General features: G+C 41.4%; 1 long non-coding RNA gene across 7 annotated transcripts in view; it reads right to left on the bottom strand.

The window, feature by feature from the left end:
• Positions 1–276: 276 nt before the first annotated feature.
• LOC142365742 (uncharacterized) overlaps positions 277–20,077 on the bottom strand; it is a 44,449-nt gene continuing 24,648 nt past the window's right edge. For 5 of the 7 annotated variants that reach the window (XR_012766598.1, XR_012766601.1, XR_012766600.1 and 2 more), the window contains 2 exons: positions 19,630–19,840; positions 18,269–18,411 (listed from right to left, as the gene is read on the bottom strand). This is a non-coding gene — a long non-coding RNA (uncharacterized LOC142365742). Of the gene's footprint in view, positions 587–18,268; positions 18,412–19,482; positions 19,601–19,629; positions 19,841–20,077 lie in introns of those variants that run through there. The other 2 variants (XR_012766604.1, XR_012766603.1) reach the window with 2 other exon arrangements.

The following is a 20,077-nucleotide window of genomic DNA, read 5'->3' as shown; positions in this document are numbered from 1 at the left end:
TTATCTAGTTGTAGTCATAATGTTGATGTGTTGACAATATTTGCACAGAAGAATGCAAAAATCACAGTTTATGAAGAAAACTCAGTCATGTTGTCCTATATTCAGAACAGTTGCCATACAGCTATTGCCATAGAAATACGTTTCATTTTGTCCATATTTCATTAAATACAGATTATCTTGGGGAGAATTCAGCTGTTCCAGTTAAGATTTTCTTATTTTAACTTGCAAGAACTATTCCTTTTTTGAGCTTAAACTGTTGTGTAAACCGTCATTAGTCTGTTTATTTAAGATGTATAAAAGCAATACATAATACAATTGTTTTTAAGAAAACCAACTTTGTATTTTCTCAGTTATTCCAGGATCAATTACCTGTGAATACTAAGGCACCCTTACACTGCTTAGAACAATTTAAAAATCCCACAAAGATATTGTGAATTACGTCCATTAAGTTTTTTCCAGCTATACCAGTACAGAATTACGGGTTGCCAGTTTCATGATTTGGGTCTTTCTTTCTGTGATGAAGTGATACAGCAGTGCAGCTGAAACAGAGCAGATTCTTCCATGAATTTTCTACACATTGGCAAGCCTATTGAAAAGGAAAACAAAATAATAAGTTGCTTTTGAGTGATATTTTTCATCACTGCCTACTATACCAGTATCTTTGGATACGTGTTACCAGGGAGAACTGGGTTCAGTGCATTTTGCAGCAATCATCTACAGAATCTGACGAGGCGCTTGCACAGTGGGAGTTGCCAGTGATGCATTTTTCAGTACTTGTTCCATTTGATTGAATTAATCTCAACCTTTCTTTACAGGAATCAATTAATTACTTGATTTAACTGACCTTTCTTAATAAATACACACAGAAAGACTACAGTGTGCTTTTGCTAGCTCCAGTTCAACCTTCTAAATTGTGTCAGAAATGCATTCAACTCCTGTAACACCATTTTTACAGATCAGAACACAGAGAAATTGAATGATAAACACCTGAATCGATGTTACCATTCTCTGCCAAGCTGTTCACAGGTAACCTGGCTTTAATAGTGAAAGATCTCCCAGCATGCTTTCCAATGACAGAAATCACATCCTATGCTGTTCAATGCTAGGTTGTCTCCACATCCACTACCTACATATTTGAGTTCAGTCATTTCACTGTGTTTTGATGAGGCACTATACTTATACCTGCCCTCAGGTGTAAACAGCAAAGCAACATCACCCAGTGTAAACAGAACACACATGAATTATTTCTATTCCTTCTTTAACTCAAGTTTTGAACCTAGGCCATTGTCAAGGTTCTGTTTTTCTCTCTCTAATGCTTTTGTTACTGTTAATGTGGCCAGCTTTTTTTAAAGGAGGATTATAGAAAAGGATGTCTTAACATATTTTATTGTTTGTCAAGAGTTTGCATATCAGATCTAGGTTTCTGTTTTGTGGGAAATCTCCTCCGGAATGCCTTAGAGAATCTCTGAGCAGAGACAGTAAAAGGCACCAGATATAAAAAACTAATGCCATCTTATTATCCCATATTTTTGGCACTGATTTGTATAATCCACTTTATGGCTATTTTAGAATAAGTGTAAAAAAGAAACTGAGTCTCCTCGTTATACTTTGCCTTCCTGAAGACAACTTAATAAGCCTACCCTTTCTGTTAATTTACAGGAACATAAGTGACATTCATTGTCTTGATACTTAACCTGCAACATTGTAAAATTTGGTGGTTGTATTAATTTCCTGAGAAGTAAGCATCCTTGTGTTGCCACAGAAATGATCTCATTAGTAAGCAAAGGCCTGGCCAAAGCGATAAGCTCCGTGCAAGTAATCACTGGCAACTCCAGCTTCCTGGCAACCCTGATTGCTTAGATCAGAAGACAGAACACACCCTTGTGCCAAAATCCAGCTTTAATATTCATGCTTCACTCCAGCACAAGCTATGTCTTAAGGCTAAAACATACCTGTGTGCAAAGACCCAGCACAAGGTTCACAAGACACTTACGTCTTCAAAGTGACTTGAGAAGAGCCTTGGCCTTATGGAGACTCATCACTGCAGAGTGGAGTACGGTAAGCACCAAACAGTGTAGCGAAATGACAGTCTGAAAGTTACTTTGATGATTTCCCTTCTCACTTCTATCTTTCAAAGAAATTCACTCCATTTTCCTTTAATATTTATCTCCCTCCAGCAAACTGTTTTGAGATTACTAAAAATAGTGTTGTCACAATAGGATGCATATTCTATTGAATGATTGTGTGTAAAAATCACATTTCTTTATCACAGCATCAGGATGTAGTGGGGAACTAACAGAATGCTTCTTGGCAGAACAGAACTTTCACTTAACTGCCCAGTAACAGATTTTGGCTCGTCTTCCTAGACTTGAAGAACTCCTGTTGTTTGACAGTACAAATGCATCAGCACATACATTCCTCTATTCTCAGCCATGCCAAACTCATTCACTCTTCCCAAACCACCTCCTCCCAACATTAGAATTCCCTTTTCTCTGAGCTTTCTAGCTTCTCCTAACTCACTCTCTTCCTTCCCATTCGATTTTCTGTCCCCCAAGCTAACCCCTGTAGACATTCTGCTTCTCACAATCTCCTCTCCTTTTCCCATCTCTCTTGCTTACATCTATTATTCTCCCTATACAAGCTCCAGTCCCACCACTAATCTCTTCTTCCATCAGCACATCAGCTTGTTTCACTCCCTTCATCTTCCTGATACTCCATCACGCCAGCATGTGGTCCCCAAACCAAGGATCCCACTCACCATTTACACCTGTCAGCTTCAGGTTTCCTTTGCACGTCTGTAACATGCTCTGAGGATGTGCATGCAGCACAAAAACAAAGTCACAATTCTTCTTGATACCAGTTCATAGCCACATCTTCCAGCTGCCAGGAGAGAGCGCTAACAGGTTTGATCTACTAGGGAGGGAGAAGATGCCCCCAACATTTCCTGTTGTAACTAACTATGCCACTTGGTGTGTTATGAAAAAAAGTTATGACACTGGGAAAAAACCCTAGAACAAATGCATTGGTCCCTGACTTGCTGTGCAGGCTGTTAGGCCACCCAGTAAAGCTGAGTCCAACAGAGATGGGTAGGATTTCAAATACGCATGCATACCATGTCCTATTTGTTGTCTCTGTGCAGCTCTAAGCTGAGTATGCATCACTACTCATCAATATCCTGCTCAGGGATAGGGAGCACAGGCACCTTGCTCCTGGTCCCAGACTGCAGGACCTCAGACCAGTGCCAAGGTCCCTGGGACCCCAGTAGCAGAGTTTAGATCTGGTTGCCTCAATGACACAGATGTTCAAATGGGGGATGAAATTTAGAGAGCAACAAAGGCAGAGCCTAGCTGACCTCCACTAAAAATAGAAAAGCCTTCATCTTTTGACTGCTTTAAGTATGAGGCAGGGGAAAAAAAACTAACAATAAAAAGAGCTCAGAGGAAACAATCCTGCATAATGCTGACTAATTTAACTGAAAGTGGTATTCATTTTTAATCCACTAGGTAGCATGTCATTCCAGACCTTTTATGTTTGAGTAGGGTTCCTTCATGGCAGGAGACATGCTCCTTTGGAACTAACTGAAAAATAGGATGTTTTTTGCTTTTGGAAAAGCCCACTTACATTCCTGTAAGCCTTCCTCGAGTACCTCAAGAGCCCTTGAGATCACTTCAACTGGAGGAACGAAAGGAACATTCAAGGTTTACAATAATCCTTTTTATCAAGAGTAGGACAAAAAAACATCAGATGTGGCTGCAACTTTCAATGCATTATTAATACAAACCACTTGGCAGCATTTGTTTCTGTGAGATAAATTTGATCAGCGAACATAAAAGAAGAAGGAAGACAGCTGGTCAGACTGGTCACAGGAATACCTGCTGATCCAAATCAAAAGCTAATATTTTTGCACAGGGACCCATGAAATGTGGACATAAAACAAAGCGTAAAGAGTAGTAAACACTTGAAGAAAACGTATTCTGTTGCCAATCTCAAAGAATAAACGTAACACAAACTACAGCAGCAGTTCAGCAATAATGCAGACTAATTAAAGGTATTAAACCATGTAAACAATCCTCTTCTCAAATAAAGCAGGCACTAAAGAAGATCCTGAGGCATTTACTGCACCACTGGGTCTTCTGCAGGGGTTTTCAATCTGTGGTTGCCTAAATGCTTCCCAGGGAAGCTGGACATGTTGCACAGCAAGTTAGATCCTCCTGCCAGCAGGGCCTCTTTACTTAATTAACTTATGTGGACCTTGTGGGTATAATTTCTAGACTTACAGGACTGGGATACACAAAAAAGGGTGGGAAACCTCTGGTTTGGTGGCTCATGTCACCAAAATAGAGAATAACCACTCACACAAAAAGGGTGCAATGGCAGGCCTGCAATCTGCCCAATGCCATATCTCCATTAATTTGCTAGGGGATGGACTCAAGAGACTGGGAAATCCGAGGCATGACACGTAACAGCAGCTAGGCAGAATAGTAAAATGAACCAGATGAGAAGGTCACATAAAGCTCTTGTATTCAAAATGTGTGTTTTCATGTCATAAAGGTCCCTGCGCCAGCTTAGGACTGAGTTACTCCCAATCTCCTGCAGAGTGATTCGATGGAGAGACAAGGACTAAACGTGAGAACTGAGACATAACCAAGTGCCTAGTGCAGACACCCAAATCAAGCAGGTGACACAGGGGTTCTTGTTTGCCTTTTAAAAATGCATCACTATCAAAAGTAATACTCAAAAAAATTAACCAGGCTTCTCTGCGGCATTTAATGTGGGTTTGCCACAGAAAGATTGTAGAAGAACATCCATTCAGAGTATAAATTAAGATCATTAATCCTTCACCCTGTGTGAGGACTCCCATTCACTCCTGTACTGCTGTTCCTTGATCGCAGTAAATTATCCTTCCAGTGACTAAGACAAAGCTGCTGCAATCTAATAATGTTACACCTGAATGGGAGCTTCCACAGCAGTATAACACGGTTTAATCCAACACTTCGTCTTCACACCCTCCGTTGATTTGCCTTAGCTTTCCTGAAAAGAAAATACTCTAGGGAGTGAATTGGTTAATGCAGTAGCCTGCTTTAGCAGATAAAATAGGTGATGCCTATATCTGTGAAGGAAGAAAGATGATGGCTAGGAAAAGAAGTGGAACACAGAGTCTGGGAGCAGGTGTGCAGCTTTCCTCCAGCCTCATGGAGAGGCCCCACGAAAAGATATGAAAGTCTCAGGCTCTGCTATCTCATGGCAGAGCACCCTGTCTGGCCCCATGCTGGCTCAGGGAGCAGCACTGCTGGTACAATGATAGGGGGTTCTGTCTGGCTCACTAGGTCAGGGTGAACTGCATGAGGGCAGCTAGAGTATCTTCAAAGACCGAGGAGATCTGTGGCACTTTTTAGCATGCTTGTTCAAAAAACAGCTCTGTGGTCTCACAGGGAAGTAGGAGGGGAAGAAATCACCCAAAAACTCAGTACACTAGGACTCAGTCTGTATTTTCCTTTCCCTTACAGCAGGGGGAAAATACAAGTCAGTCTACTCTATACTGAGCATATTTTTAGGTAGCTGCAACTAAACTTACGTCACTCAGCTTATATGCTTGATCATTCAACTGTTCTTCAAGAGTAGTGATTTATTTTATACAACTGACGTCTTCCTTCACTTTCCCCTTCCCCCACTCTAGATTTCTGGGAGAAAGCATCACTCTGATATACCATTCTACTCACACACAACTTCTGTAAGCAACAGTTACATAATGACCAAATGACCTCTTCCTCCCTGATAGACCTAAGTCTTTCTTTAATCAAGTCTATAGTTCTTCCATCATGTCTTTCTTGTTAAGCAGGCCAGACTTTTTTTGAAAAGTCAAGCGCCACTGTATCTAATTATTCTACCTCATCAGTCATTTAAGAATGACTTCAAAAATCAGTGAAGATTCCACTTTGAAACCATATTGTCAACCAAGAAAGAAAAAAATTAGCACACAAAAGAATTGAAATAAGAAAACTTCTTATTCACTGCAGAAAGTTCACTTTCTGAAGAAACGGTGTCCAGCTTCACATACTTTACAGGGTTTTGCTCCAAAGAATCTTGCTTTGTTATTTGTGGTTATTTGTGGTTTGCCTACCTTGCCAAGCACAAATATAAACTTACATAAACACTCTGAACAGAGAACAACCTCATGAAGAACAACTGGAAAAGTTTCTTTCCCTCTGGAAGGTGGCATATTTTTCTGTATCTTTCCAAATCGTTTCCAGCTCTGTGTGGGTTTTTTCCACCTCCCCCCTTCCAGTTCACAAAGCATGCCATGTTCTTTGATCACCAGTCCAAAAACCCTTTTATAATCTCAGTGTTATTATGAGCAATCAGACTCTGAATGGGATAAAAATAACCAATGCACTTGTACACTTCTTTCTTTCCAAACTAGTCTAATTCACTAACACATTGGCTACATGCAAAAGCTGCATTTGTTCTACCATACTAAAGAAAGACAACCCATTCCTTGAGTTGCAACGGTGAAAAGGCCTATCTATGCCTGCCTCTGTCTCGAGGATTGAGCAAATGCAAAGACTGTCATGAATTGGGGTTTTAGCTATGCTTACTAATGTTTATCCAAGATTTCCAACAAAGAGTATCTTACGAAAGAATCAGCTGAAGAAAACAAACTGTCCCTGAACAGATCTCCAAAGGAGTCCAGCCAGCCCATGTTGTGCGTTGACACAGGTGCCCTACTGAGCATACTCCCAGCCATTCAAGATGCTTAAAATAAATGCCATAGCCTTTAACAGATGTTAGAGTATTTGCATTAACTTTCCTATTTCTTCGTTATCCATACAAAAAGTTATTTTGTATCGATTATCTTTTGTTGACTGGAAGGAGCACTGCTGTGTTAGGTATTATGGAGAATTAAAAATAACGTCCTCTACAAAATAAAGGAAGTGGAATTAAATGAATAATGTAAAAAACACTAACAGTTTGTTTGTTTGTCATATGTACCCATCTGTCATTCCAATTGTTTTATGATGCAATTATTTTCTTTTTTATGGAATATTTCTTATGAGGCATGCATTATCATCTATGCAGAGATATCCCATACAGTTTTTTTGGAATTTAACTGGAAAGATACTACCTAAAGTATACATGTGCACCCGCATATAGCATCAAAGGGAAAACACTTTGTCTAATTTTGTCCTCTCCTCCTCCCATCACTTTTAAGGTGACAATTGACCCTTGTTATTTTTTCCATATTTGCAAAATGCAAACCCCTGTTTTAGAACTCCGAGAGATTATTCTGCTGGAAAAGCACACTGCATACTTACGAATTTTTTTCTGCCTGCTATAGGAAGCACCTGTATGCAGATGAAAACAATACCCCTTTTCCAAGCATACTGGAACTGCACAAATCAATACACTGTGTTAAAATCATCAGATTTGTTTCATACCTTTAGTTCACTGTTGCAGATAGAAGAAGACAAACAAATGCCATGCTCTCAGCAAGAAGAATAGACAGTATTTCTTCAAAATATGCTGATTGGTTTATTTTTGAGAAGTTTGAGAAAGAATTTGATGTATTTAATTGAAAAAGCATTTCCCTTACTATACCAGTTTTCTGCATGAGATTATGGGAATTTTTTTGTGCAAACCTTTAGCAAGCCAGTTTTGTTACAGAAATAGCTTAATTTCTATGATCAAGCCTGTGTGTACCACCCTTTTCTTTGTGCAGCTGCTAAGGCTGGCTAATAAAGCTGTTATTGCTCAGAAATGAGGTAAGCCACCTCTGGCTCTGTGCTCCCAAACCCTCTACGGGAAAAAGGGAAGCAGTACATGACAGAACCGCTGTTTTCATTCCCAGAGCTTTTGTTAAGGACAGAAAATGGTGTCTCTCGGAGCAGAGGAAATGGCTGTCCAGTAAATACATGCTGAAAAACAACATGCTGTGATAGAAGTTCATAGCAATGAACACAATACACATTGTAACTGTAGCAGCGTATCAGTGGTCTGGATATACACAGGACTCCCCATGGACCTCCACAGGCTGACCGAGGAGAGCAGCTACCAGAGGACCAAAAGATGAATGGTGAATGACAAGAACTTATGACCAAAACTGTTTAGAGGAGTTGGGAGAGACTCTGTTCAGCCTTGGTGGTGTAGAAAATTATCTTGCAGCCTGTAATACAGGATTTACTAGTGGTTTTCCACAAGCTGTGTCAGGGTAGGAACAGAGATGCTCAGCCCCTGGAGCAACTGCAACAGGAGTGAATCAGGCATGAATAGCCTTAGCTCTCCTCCTTTACTCGGGGGAACATCACTTTGCTGCTGGCTGTGACTGTCTTCTCAGCTTTGTGCAGATGACCAACAGCTTGCCTGGGAACTTAACCCAGATTTTGAGCAGTGTTAACTGTCATGTAGGCAGATACTGTCCTTGTGCACAAAGACCAAAAGACGGGTCCCAGTGGGAGCACAGCCAGCATTGCTTCAGGCCTTTCAATAATGGAGCTCAACACGACCCATGGCTACTGCCAGCAAATACTAAAAGTCTGCTCACCACCAGCGATGTCCCTCAGGGCATCACATGTCTTCGAGGCGGATCTCAAGAGGAGCCAGTATGGCTGAGTTAGTGCTGATTAGGGAGCAGAAATCCTTTGAAGAACTAAGCGAACAACTGGCCTTATCCTCCATACAACATCTCTCTAACTGCATCAAGTTAAGCCCTCAGGATATTTGTACTAAGCCTGGAAGAAGGCATTTTATCACCTCCAGCTGAGCAGGAGCCATCCCTTCTGCCCAGATAAGCAACGGTCACAATGACCCAGGCATGATCACTTCTGAGCTGGATTACCCTAATTCACTCTGTCGAAGGCTGGATGCAGACTGTGCCAAACTTCTCCATTTCCCAGGCTGTGACGAGCAAATGGAGGCCCTGCTCCGTTTTATCCACTGAACCCCAGTCATTTTCATCAGACAGCGTACAGCTTTTCTCCCTGTACTCCACACAGCTAATGTGTGGACCAAACAATTTATGAACAGCCAATATGCCTAAGACACCAGTTTTCAGCCCACCGCCTGCCTACAGACTTGGGGCAATGCAGCTCCATGCAGGCACACGACAGCCAAACCCAAGAGATTCTCAAACAAGAGAACCCAGGTCCAGCACAAAACACTACAAAAACACAGTTCAAAGCAGAGTCTCACCGTTTTTAGAAAAGTTTTAGAAATTTGGAAAAAAGTTGTCTGCTCTGGTGGTGCCGCAAACATTTTGTATAAAAGAACAGCACCTTATTCTCAGAGATTTCATAGCCTTTTCCAAAGTTTGAGTGGATTTTCCCAAACAATGGCAGGCACCTCTGGACGCGGAATTATTTTGCACTAGTGACACAACAAGGATTGTTTTAAGAAAGAAAACCTTGCATTTTGAAAATCCAGGGCACAGATTTGCAGGTAGGAATGTAGCAGTCTGAAGCAGGGCCACAGCTCTTCTCCCACATAATCCAATGCCAGCCAATGGGTGCTGTGATCTGCAAGGCAAGGGCACTCAGCATCTGCCAGGACCTGCCCATGACTAGTCCTGAGATGTTGGCCCCATGCAACAGATTTGCTGGTTTCTTTGGAAAGAGCTCCAGGATCTCCGTTCGTTGTGCAGTTTATAACAGAGTCAGTTTATCCATAAAAATGATCTCCCTTGGCTTCTGTGCCTGGAGGACATCTTCTTGTTTGCAAGTGTCAAACAATGCATTATGAGGGCATGAAGCAGAGTACTACATGAGCTGAGAACATCGTCTTTAAAGGTGCTGTGGATGGTTTCCAAGCAGACAACCAATCTCTCTCCAAGTTCAGAAGACCAGTTTGGTTTCAAACCTCACCTTCTGCTAGAGATGAAATCAAGAAGTTGCAAAAGCATCTCTTACTGTGCCAAGTCCTTGTGCCTGCAAGATGTATCATTTACACAGGAAGGACTTAGGGTAGCACTTCCAACAGTATAGTGCTTGCTACCTGAATATATACGTTCCATTATGTCTTTTATTTTTTAAATTTACCTGAGTACATTCTCCTGTTGCCTTTAAAACTACCATTTATGTAAGCAACCTATGGCCTTTTCAGGTTTTCCTCTTCTTTCTCTTTCAGCATGTCAACTGTTTTAAATGTCTGTCCTGTGAATGTTCATTGCACATTTCAGAAGCAAGGTAAAAACCCTGCAACAAGTCAACAGCAAATACTACTAAATGGAGATACTTATTCCACACCATAATGATACACCACAAGCAAGCAGCAAAGCTTTTTTCTGTAACCAGGCTCTTACTTGGTCTATGTGGGGGATTTCAGTGAAGGGGCTGGAACTAAGGGGTGCAATGCCCTGTGACTGTGAAGACTGGAGTTGTGCTGATTTTGGGGAAAAAGATCAGAGAAGATTGTGGTTATGAGATGTTTTAAGTCTTAGAAGGTGTTATAAAAAGGTAATTGTCTTGCTGTGCTGCAACAAAAAGCCAGTTTTTACTACTGTTGTCACTACTGTTAAGCAAAGAAAGATGCCTCACTAGCCAGCTGCACTTTAAATACTTGGACTGAAGAGCTCTTGAGTGGCTAGTGGTCTCAGTGGTATAAACTAGTGGAGTGAGGACCCCAGCTTCTTGCAGTGCTGGAAACACCTCTTCCCTTTGCAGCACTACAGGAAGAAAAATTAAATCTAAGGACTGAAGTATTCACTGAGTAGCCTCTCCTATAAATACAGGCCTTGAAGACTGTCTTACTCAGATCCAGCAAAACTGCTGTCTCCAGAATTCCTTGGATCCCTAAGGTCTGTAGCTAGAGCATTGAACACGAAATCCTTCAAAAAGCAAAGAACCGGTAAGGTTCATCAATCATTCTCGATGGCATTCTCAGCTGCTTTTTAAGTATTCATTGAAGATACCTAGCAGGAAAAGCTGTATAGTGTAGGCACTAAGCCATGCTCTGGTTAATTAGAAGTGCCAGTACACAAGGCAAATGCAGACACTATGACCTGATCAGCACTAATTTGAACCACGTATTTTGGGAATACTCATAGGTCCATTTGTTCCAGAGAGGTACTTAATTACTGAATTAATTTTTCCTATTAGTTAGAATTATATTACAAGCTTTCTATGTAAAGTAAAACTTAAAAATTTGAAACTGAATAACTACATTTTGGATCACCCTAGTACTAATCATTGTCTGTAACTCCTTTAACAGTCTGGCCATCACAAAACAGAATGTATATCATAGTAAAAAAGCCCAAATAACCATTTGAAGATGCAGGGTGTCTTTTCCAATTATTTGAATAAACTTATTCACTGTCTGATTCTACTCTCATGTACACTAATCTGTTGCTCTGTAATTCAGCTGTTGGTACATTTAAGCAGAAAAGCCCCAGATGCAGCTGTGGTTTCCCTGGCATGCCCATGAGGGAAGTGGAGAAGCAGGATAAATTCCTTCCCCTGTTTTATTCCTTCTCCATCCAGGCTGCTGGTGAAGTTGTCCTCAGTTCTTGGCAAAGGTGAGAGAAGCCCTAATGCTTTTGCAGTTTCAGTAGCATCATCTGCCAGCTCTGTACCATCCAGATACACTCTTGTTCAAAGGTCTCCTGCTCTGACAATGCTGTTCCTTTTGAAATAGCTGGATCAAAACAGAAACCACAAAAAAGAAGCCAAGTCTGAGAAATTGACCCAAAAGGGTCTGATTGATGAACAGTGGGATAAAAGACACCTAAGAAACCAAGCTCTGCACAGGTCTCACAGCTTCTGCTAGTGGCCCGTTTAAGATCTATCTTGGCATTATCCTCTTCCACCACATATTTTGAATAATTTTTCCACAAGTTAATAATTTATAGCTCCTAATGCAGAAGGCTTGCAGTGCATCATCTGAGAAGATGAAAACTTTATAGCAAAATAAGGAGGATAAAGGTATTTTCATAATTAGTTCCTGATCAATTCTCTACAACCACGGCTAATAATAAAACCAAGGCATCTGTGGTGGGTTTAATTAATTTAGTACAGTCCAGTAGAGGGACTATAGAGTTGTAACAAAGCCTAAGGTTTTTGTTTTACACTGGTTTTAGACTCTGTTGTTAGCCCTGTGCTGTTCTTTAAGGGCTGTTTGGACAGAGTCCTCACTTCCTGTCAGCAGCTGTTAAGCATGAAAGCAATGGTTACTGTCCTGATTGTGGAGTCTCCTCTCGTCTTAGGTCAAGAAAGCCCAGGATCTGGTCTGAGAAGGTAGGTCTGGAGTTGCATGATGACACTGTTATTTTATAACTTACCACACTCGGAAATGCACAGGCTATATCTTATATCACCTAATGCATAGGTCAGATTTTCCTACAGTTCAAAAACAGCATGTGTGCCATTAGCATAAGTGAGTTACAGGCTTAGATTTGACTACTGCTTGTCAGAGAGTCTCCAATGTCAGTCCAGGTTACCTCTTCTATAAAACACGGAGGTAAGCCTTTGATTCTTGTTCTGCTACCATTGGCACCCTTAATAAGCGGTCCTTGAAAAAAGAGCATTTGGCATAACAATTTGAAATAAATGAAGCCTGCAGCATACTGCACATAACATCTGTCTCAAAATCCTCAAGAAAATAGCCATAAATAGCACATCTATATGATGGAGTTTTGCTTACAGTGATGGTGACGATGGTAGCAGTAACAACAACAACAGGAGCAGTCAGCATGGATTCACCAAGGGGAAATCATGCCTGACCAGTCTGATAGCTTTCTACGATGGCATGACCGGCTGGGTAGATGAGGGGAGAGTCGTAGATGTTGTCTACCTCGACTTCAGCAAGGCTTTCAACACTGTCTCCCATAACTTCCTCCTAGGGAAGCTCAGGAAGTGTGGGCTGGATGAGTGGTCAGTGAAGTGGATTGAGAACTGGCTGAATGGCAGAACTCAGAGGGTTGTCATCAGCGGCGCTGAGTCTAGTTGGAGGCCAGTAACTAGTGGTGTTCCCCAGGGGTCAGTACTGGGCCCAGTCTTGTTTTCTTCATCAACGACCTGGATGAAGAGTTAGAATGTACCCTCAGCAAGTTTGCTGATGACACAAAACTGGGAGGAGTGGTGGATACACTAGCAGGCTGTGCTGCCATTCAGCGAGACCTGGACAGGCTGGAGAGTTGGGCAGAGAGGAACCTGATGAAATTCAACAAGGGCAAGTGCAGGGTCCTGCACCTGGGGAGGAACAACCCCATGCACCAGCACAGGCTTGGGGTGGACCTGCTGGAGAGCAGCTCTGTGGAGAGGGACCTGGGTGTGTCCTGGTGGATGACAAGCTGATCATGAGCCAGCGGTGTGCCCTGGCTGCCAAGAAGGCCAATGGGATCCTGGGGTGCATTAAGAGGAGTGTGGCCAGTAGGTCGAGGAAGGTTCTCCTTCCCCTCTACTCTGCCCTAGTGAGGCCTCATCTGGAGTACTGCGTCCAGTTCTGGGCTTCCCAGTTCAAGAAAGATGAGGAACTACTGGAGAGTGGCCAGCGGAGGGCTACAAGGATGGTGAGGGGACTGGAGCATCTGTCCTCTGAGGAGAGGCTGAGGGAGCTGGGCTTGTTCAGCCTGAAGAAGAGAAGGCTGCGAGGGGACCTAATAAATGCTTATAAATATCTGAAGGGTGGGTGTCAGGAGGATGGGGCCAAACTCTTTTCAGTGGTGCCCAGCGACAGGACAAGGGGCAATGGGCACAAACTGAAGCAGAGGAAGTTCTGTCTGAACATGAGGAAGAACTTCTTCACTCTGAGGGTGACGGAGCACTGGACCAGGCTGCCCAGGGAGGCTGTGGAGTCTCCTTCTCTGGAGATATTCAGGACCCGCCTGAAGGACCCGCTATGCAGCCTGCTCTGGATGACCCTGCTTCGGCAGGGGGGGTGGACTAGATGACCCACAGAGGTCCCTTCCAACCCCGAACATACTGTGATTCTGTGAACAGTTTCCATGTGACAGGTAAGGTTTGAGCCAAGAGAAAAAGACTTTCTGAAAGTTCTGCCCTGGAAAGAAAGGTTGTGAAGTCAACTTATCTTTTTCAGTTGAGACTGGCAACATTAGACACATCATTAGACATTTATTGTAATGATGAATGTCTTTGAGGTTATGGGTTAAATAACATTTTTAGAATCTTGGCTTCCGCTTCCCTTGGAGATATTAGAGGTTACTAAAGTACATTACAGTCGTTTGCCAAATTTTATAAACTGTCACGAACAGGTTTCTGGAATTGCATGAGACAATATCCATAGCAGGACAAAGAGTGTTTTCGTCAGTGTTCTCTGTTTCAGACAAGAGCTCACTCACAAAAAACCTGCAGAAAACTCCTTCAAGAAGTATGCATATAGCTGGCTAATTAGTCCAGTCTGGTGGTCCCAAGACACCCTGTTCTCTATGGGTTGTCTGTAAGGGAAACTAGGATTTGAACTACCTGAGATCAGAATTTGATCCCCAGAATCCTAAGGAAAAAGAAGAATGGAGGCAACCTGTAATTTGGACTGTTTCACTGAGAACAAAATAATTTAATAACATCTAATACTATATTTGGTAATTTTAGCCAAAAGTCACCTTTTTAATCTAAGGTATGTTCTCACACAAAAGATTGGGACTGTAGTTGTAAACTTTGTCAAAACACCTTGCAGGGAAGAGGATTCAGACTCTGCAATCACTCAGACTACAGTCCCAGAAGGGATCCGTGTGAAAGGTTGCCTCACCTAGGTGTGTTCCCAGCCAGCAAAAGACTCCTCCAGTTAAGGAGTACAGCCTTTTCCTCAGCAGAGTAGTCCGAAGTCCACCCCCCTGTCCCTGCCTTCAGGATCTTCAGTTCACTCACCCCAAAAAGGATGATCCTTGTGGCACTGCTTGATTCAGTCCTTGTGCCTAAGGACCCATCTTTTCCTGCTCTGTTGTTCCCTGAAGCTGCTCCTTAGCTCATGGGCTGGATTCAGCCTTTCTTGCTGAGCTGAGATTTTAACTCCAACACAGCCTTTGAATGCGCCAGGGGAGAGGGGTCCTTCTGGCCATGAGACATCTGGGGACAGGAACGCACCCTCACAGAAAGGAGCGATAGATCACCTTGAAACAGTAGTTTGAGCCAAAGAATGCCAAAATTGCTAACCATCTGGGATGAAGAACTCTGCAGCAGCACAGTTAAAAAACTGCCACATGTACACAAATTAACACTTTGCATGTAGTGAACCATTTGGTGTGCACCAGTGGGAGCGGTCTTTGATATCGCAGTCCATGGATATTTGATCTAGAACTTGCCCTGCTTGGCATCCCCTGGACATTTCTTCCTGTAAAAAAAAATTATTGCAGGTACTTCACAATTCATTCAAAACAGGACAGTGGGAATGTCTCTGAGGTTATGTAAAACCAGAACAAACAGGATTATTTTTAGAGTTATCATGTTTTCTAGCTCTCTATATAAGAAAGAGGAGCATAATAAACATAAAATTGACCCCAACATTAAAAAATATACCGATGTACCTAGAAACAACACCCAGAAGCTTATTGTTACAATCAGTTACTCCAAAGGATGCAGCCTTTCTTCTTTCTTTTTACTGCCACCATGCAGTCTAGTCATCCATCTGCAAAATGCAGTATGTCAAAGATTTTGAAGTTCGGTATTATACAGTCTTTAGCAGGGCATGCTGACTGATAAAAGCAAATGGTGGAATTTCTTCATCCCTGAAAGGGCTGCTGTGCAATCCTTTTTTATGTAGTAGAATCAGGTAGAAATGGAAGCTACAGACAGAGTAGGAGTCCGAGGAGCTCAATATCAAGAAAAAGAAGGAAGAAATAGCCATTAAACAGAGAATGAACATGGAGAAGAAAGGACACTTGAGCAGCGCTAGAAGAAAACACATGAATCACTGGCAATTCAATGAAGTGAGAAGGTGTTGGAAACGGAGAAGCAGCAACCAACAGCACGCCCTCATAACCTAGGCAATTCATGTACCTTTCTCACTGATTTATTTTGGCTGATCCTCTTTTCCCTTGCAGAACAGAGGATGGAGGACATTGTAAATATGGGCTTACTGTACTGATCAACACTTCTTTTTCTTACCCTCCCAACTAATGGTGGGTTTCATAATCAGCATAAGCCAAAGCAATGTGGAATGCTCACTAATGTTGCAGAACATTTATCCCACAAAAAAGGAAAAGATTCATTTTCACAACACAGCCACATAGCTGCTAATACCAGCACAAAAGAGGCAGGAGGAATGTATAGTCTGGGAGTTAAGACTATTGTGAACTTGCACACTGCGTATGGACAGGGCCATTGTACTGTCACTCCAGGAATACTGTGCAAACAGAGAAATGCATGACTGGCTTTTGAGAAGCCATGATTCATAGTTTGCCAAACACTGCTTTGTTCTAATGTAATCTTCCTCCTTGCTGCCCCAAGAACACAGGAAAGTGACATAAGTCATAAGAAAAGAAGATGGGGCTCATTTCTGTATAAATCATTATTGGTTACATAAATGTCTTCCTTCACCAGTAGGATAGGACTTGGAGGAAATTCGTAATACAGATTTCAAGCATTTTGCAAATAAGGTGCTCTGCTCCATTCTTTCCGCTTGAATAAGTAAGAAGGTACAAGTGTTTAAACAATGCTTATGTCACAACGACAAAAGCTACCTATAAAAACATTTTATTTAGTAGATAATCTACCAAGAAGATGATTTTGATGCTCCTGCTCTGTCAATGTTAGAGATTATTAAATGGATCATATTGTCAGTACAGAAGCAGCCAAAAAACTAAGTTTATGACTATTTAAATGCTGTGGCAAAGATGATAAATTTGGTTAGATGCAAAAATGGACTTTTTCAGGTGCTGTTTAACCTGTTTTGTCTAAGATGTTCCAAAAGTATCAGAAAAATTTGATAAACAAGGTTTAGGATCGAGAAATTATGAGCTTCACTTCATTAAGCGTTCTGGTGAACTAAATACTTTTTACACAGAAATCATAAGCAAAGACTGCAATAGAAGTTGTCTTATAAGTTGGTTAAAAAACATAGATGTGTATATATCTATTTATATGTGTGTGTATAGGTACATATACACACATTTATGCCTAGAAAGAGAGAGAGTGAAACTAATCCAGTGCTCAAATCTGTGGTGATTACTGTAAAGTTATTCTCTTAGACAAAGACCAGAAATGAGACAGGAGGACTAAGGATTTGAGTTAGGTTGTGTTGCTAAAATATTTTTGATGAAGTGGCTGATAAAGGCATCATGTGCCATCTGTTTGTACCATATACTATAACCGCTATATAAGATTGTGCATTTCCCTAAGTTTTGTCACGTCCATATGACATCATGTCCTTGGATCATCACAGCTGAAGCAACACCACAACTAAATAATTTTGGAGATCTGTCTCCGCATTCCTAATGCAGGATAAGCAGAAAAAAAGCACAGCATCTTGGGCAGCTCTGCTGTCTGAAAGTCATGTAGGAAGGTGCATACATTCATGAACTATACTTACGCATGGTGTAACCCTAGACATAGTCAAGAATAGCTCCATTTGTGGATAAACTCTTAAAGTGGAGGCCTTTGCTTACTGTGTAGACTTGGAGGTCTGGCTTAAGGTGCAGGCTGTGTGCCACACTTCAAAATTTGAAAAAAATGTCTTCTTGAAGCTTAGCATATCAAGGCAGTGTGATACTTACATCTGGATTCAGAGATTGTTACAGGCTGTGGCAGAAAGCATCTGTTAGGCCATGCTTTTAGGCAGAACATTCTGTCCTTTTGCATATATAGCCTCAAGGGAAACAACTGCTAGCAACTGTCCTCAGTACTGTGTGAACTTCCTGTGCAAATAAAATTTGGGGAAAAAGAAAAGAAAACCTTTGAGACTGCATCTTAGACTTCAGGTTTGTATTGGGAAAAAAAAAAAGATACAATACAGTCCCAGAAATATTTTAACCAGATCTAGAGGCTGGCCATTTTTTCTCAGTCTGTCAGGAAATGTGTCATTGACTAAAAAACTGAAACTATATCTCTTGATATGACTTCATAAAAAGTAGCTTTGGTAGTTTTAAATTGGATTATTATTTTGGATTTTTTTTTTTTAAAGTGACTTAAAGATGTTGTGTTGCTTGCACCCTAGCTACAAAATCATTGTGAAAGATAGCTCAGAAGAACAAGAAAGTCTTGATAGATAGAAACAAACCTTCTTTTCTTCTCTATTAAGGCTCTTTTAAAAATTATTTTTGGCAACAGAAATAACACTATCACTGCAAGGAAAATTAGTGTTGTAATGAAAACTTCTCACTCATTCCACCTATAACATTTTTTATTCTTACAATGAATTCTTCTCAGGGAACTAATTAGGAACAGAAAGTTCTTTAATTGATGAGCATCTGACCATTAGGGCATTTTCAATTTCTCACAGCATCCCAGATGACACTGTTGCAGAAAGGCATAACTGAAAAGAAAGAGAGACTAACTGGAACAATTAATTGAAACAACACATAGTTAATTTCAATTATAAGAATTCTGGCTGCTCCCTTGTCCCTTGTTGTGCAGCCTGCTGCACTGAGGTGATGTTCCAACAGACTCCTCAGCAAAAGCTGTGTGAGGATCCCATCTGCTGCTGATTATTCCTGTATTTACTATTTGTATTATCATAACACACATTAGCTCTACTCCTGTACATGGTTCCCAGTGTAAGGTGCTCTGCAAAAGCAGAACAGGAAGAATCGTGACTGTAGACAAGAGCAGGGCTTTTCATGATTGAATTACCCATTCAGTGAGGAAAAAAGTTAAGCTTGCTTGCTTGAATGCTCGAACACAAATTTCCTCAAGCAATGTCAAAGAATGCTTCTTAGCAAGAAGACTGTTTCCAGCTAAATAACCAGCTCTGATACTTACCAGACTGCAAAAAAACCTCCAAAATGTGCTTTTTTCAGGCAAAGTTTTCAAGGTCCAATCTGGAGACTCACAAACATTGAGCTGCAAAATCTTTACACCTGTTTTTCGTAAAGCAGGAAGCTGCTTGCTGGCATTTTCACCCAAAGTAAATGCACATCACTGTGGCACCATGCAAAAGCTGGTTGGGTGTGTACTCACCCCCTATAGGCTGATCGCAAAGTGATCATGCTCCCTTGCCTCACCAGCTTCTGCTAGCACTAGTGATTAATAAAGTTATGATCCTGTTAAATGCATGGTAAGGCTTCCACTCATTTCTGTGAGGCTAGGATTTCATGCTGCATCTTTTGGCCAATGCAGTAGCTTTTGTACAGGGTGCACTGAAGCCGTATTCACCTGCAGAAATTATTTGAGTTGTAGCTTGAAACAGCATATAGCTCTTGCATCTACATACAGCTGGTGTTAGTCTCAAGACTTTAGCCGTGCTACAGCTTCTTATGGGAGAAACTGTTTGATTTTTTATACTAGCATTAATTTCCTATGCCATGACTCCTAAGTCTGATACAGGGATCTTATATAAACAGCCTATTCAGCAAGCCTGTGCTGAGTTTGGGACATGACTAATTACCATTTTATACGGTTGAGTGAATCAGGACTGTACTGTTCAGGAAAGGGCTGTCTGGAGAGTTGCATTTATTCATAACATCCACCAATATTTCACCTTGCTTTCTCACACATTGTCCTCCCTGCAACAAATGAGAAAAACTGTTCTTACCTTCAATCAATTTTTCCTGCTATATGGTTCTCCCTACCCTTCCCCTGTGGACTTTCACAGTTCCCTACTTCTAACCCTTCGCAGGAAAGACAATCTGAAGCTGAGTTTCATATTGACATAATCTCATCTGCTGGTAGTGGAGTGAGCAATCCTCCTGATTATCAACTGTGTTAACAGCTCCTGGGCCTTTGAGTCACTGTGAAGATATGACCTGTGGAAGAGAAAAATGGAAAGTTTGAATAATGGTACTGTCTTAAATGTATGTCAAATGCTTAATCTTTTATTTTGCAAACCATAGATCACCCTCTATCGAAAAAGCAGCATTTCTTTGTAAATGCATTCTATGCAGATGGGCTTCACATTGAGATAATCCTACTGCGGTACTGATTATCTGAATGAACAAAAGGTACCCTAATGCCTGAGCACCTACTTCAGGAGGATGGTCTAA

Source organism: Opisthocomus hoazin, chromosome Z (genome assembly GCF_030867145.1).
Source record: "Opisthocomus hoazin isolate bOpiHoa1 chromosome Z, bOpiHoa1.hap1, whole genome shotgun sequence".
NCBI lineage: Eukaryota > Metazoa > Chordata > Aves > Opisthocomiformes > Opisthocomidae > Opisthocomus > Opisthocomus hoazin.
Note: the sequence above shows the minus strand (reverse complement) of the source record. Positions and strands in the feature narration are given on the sequence as shown.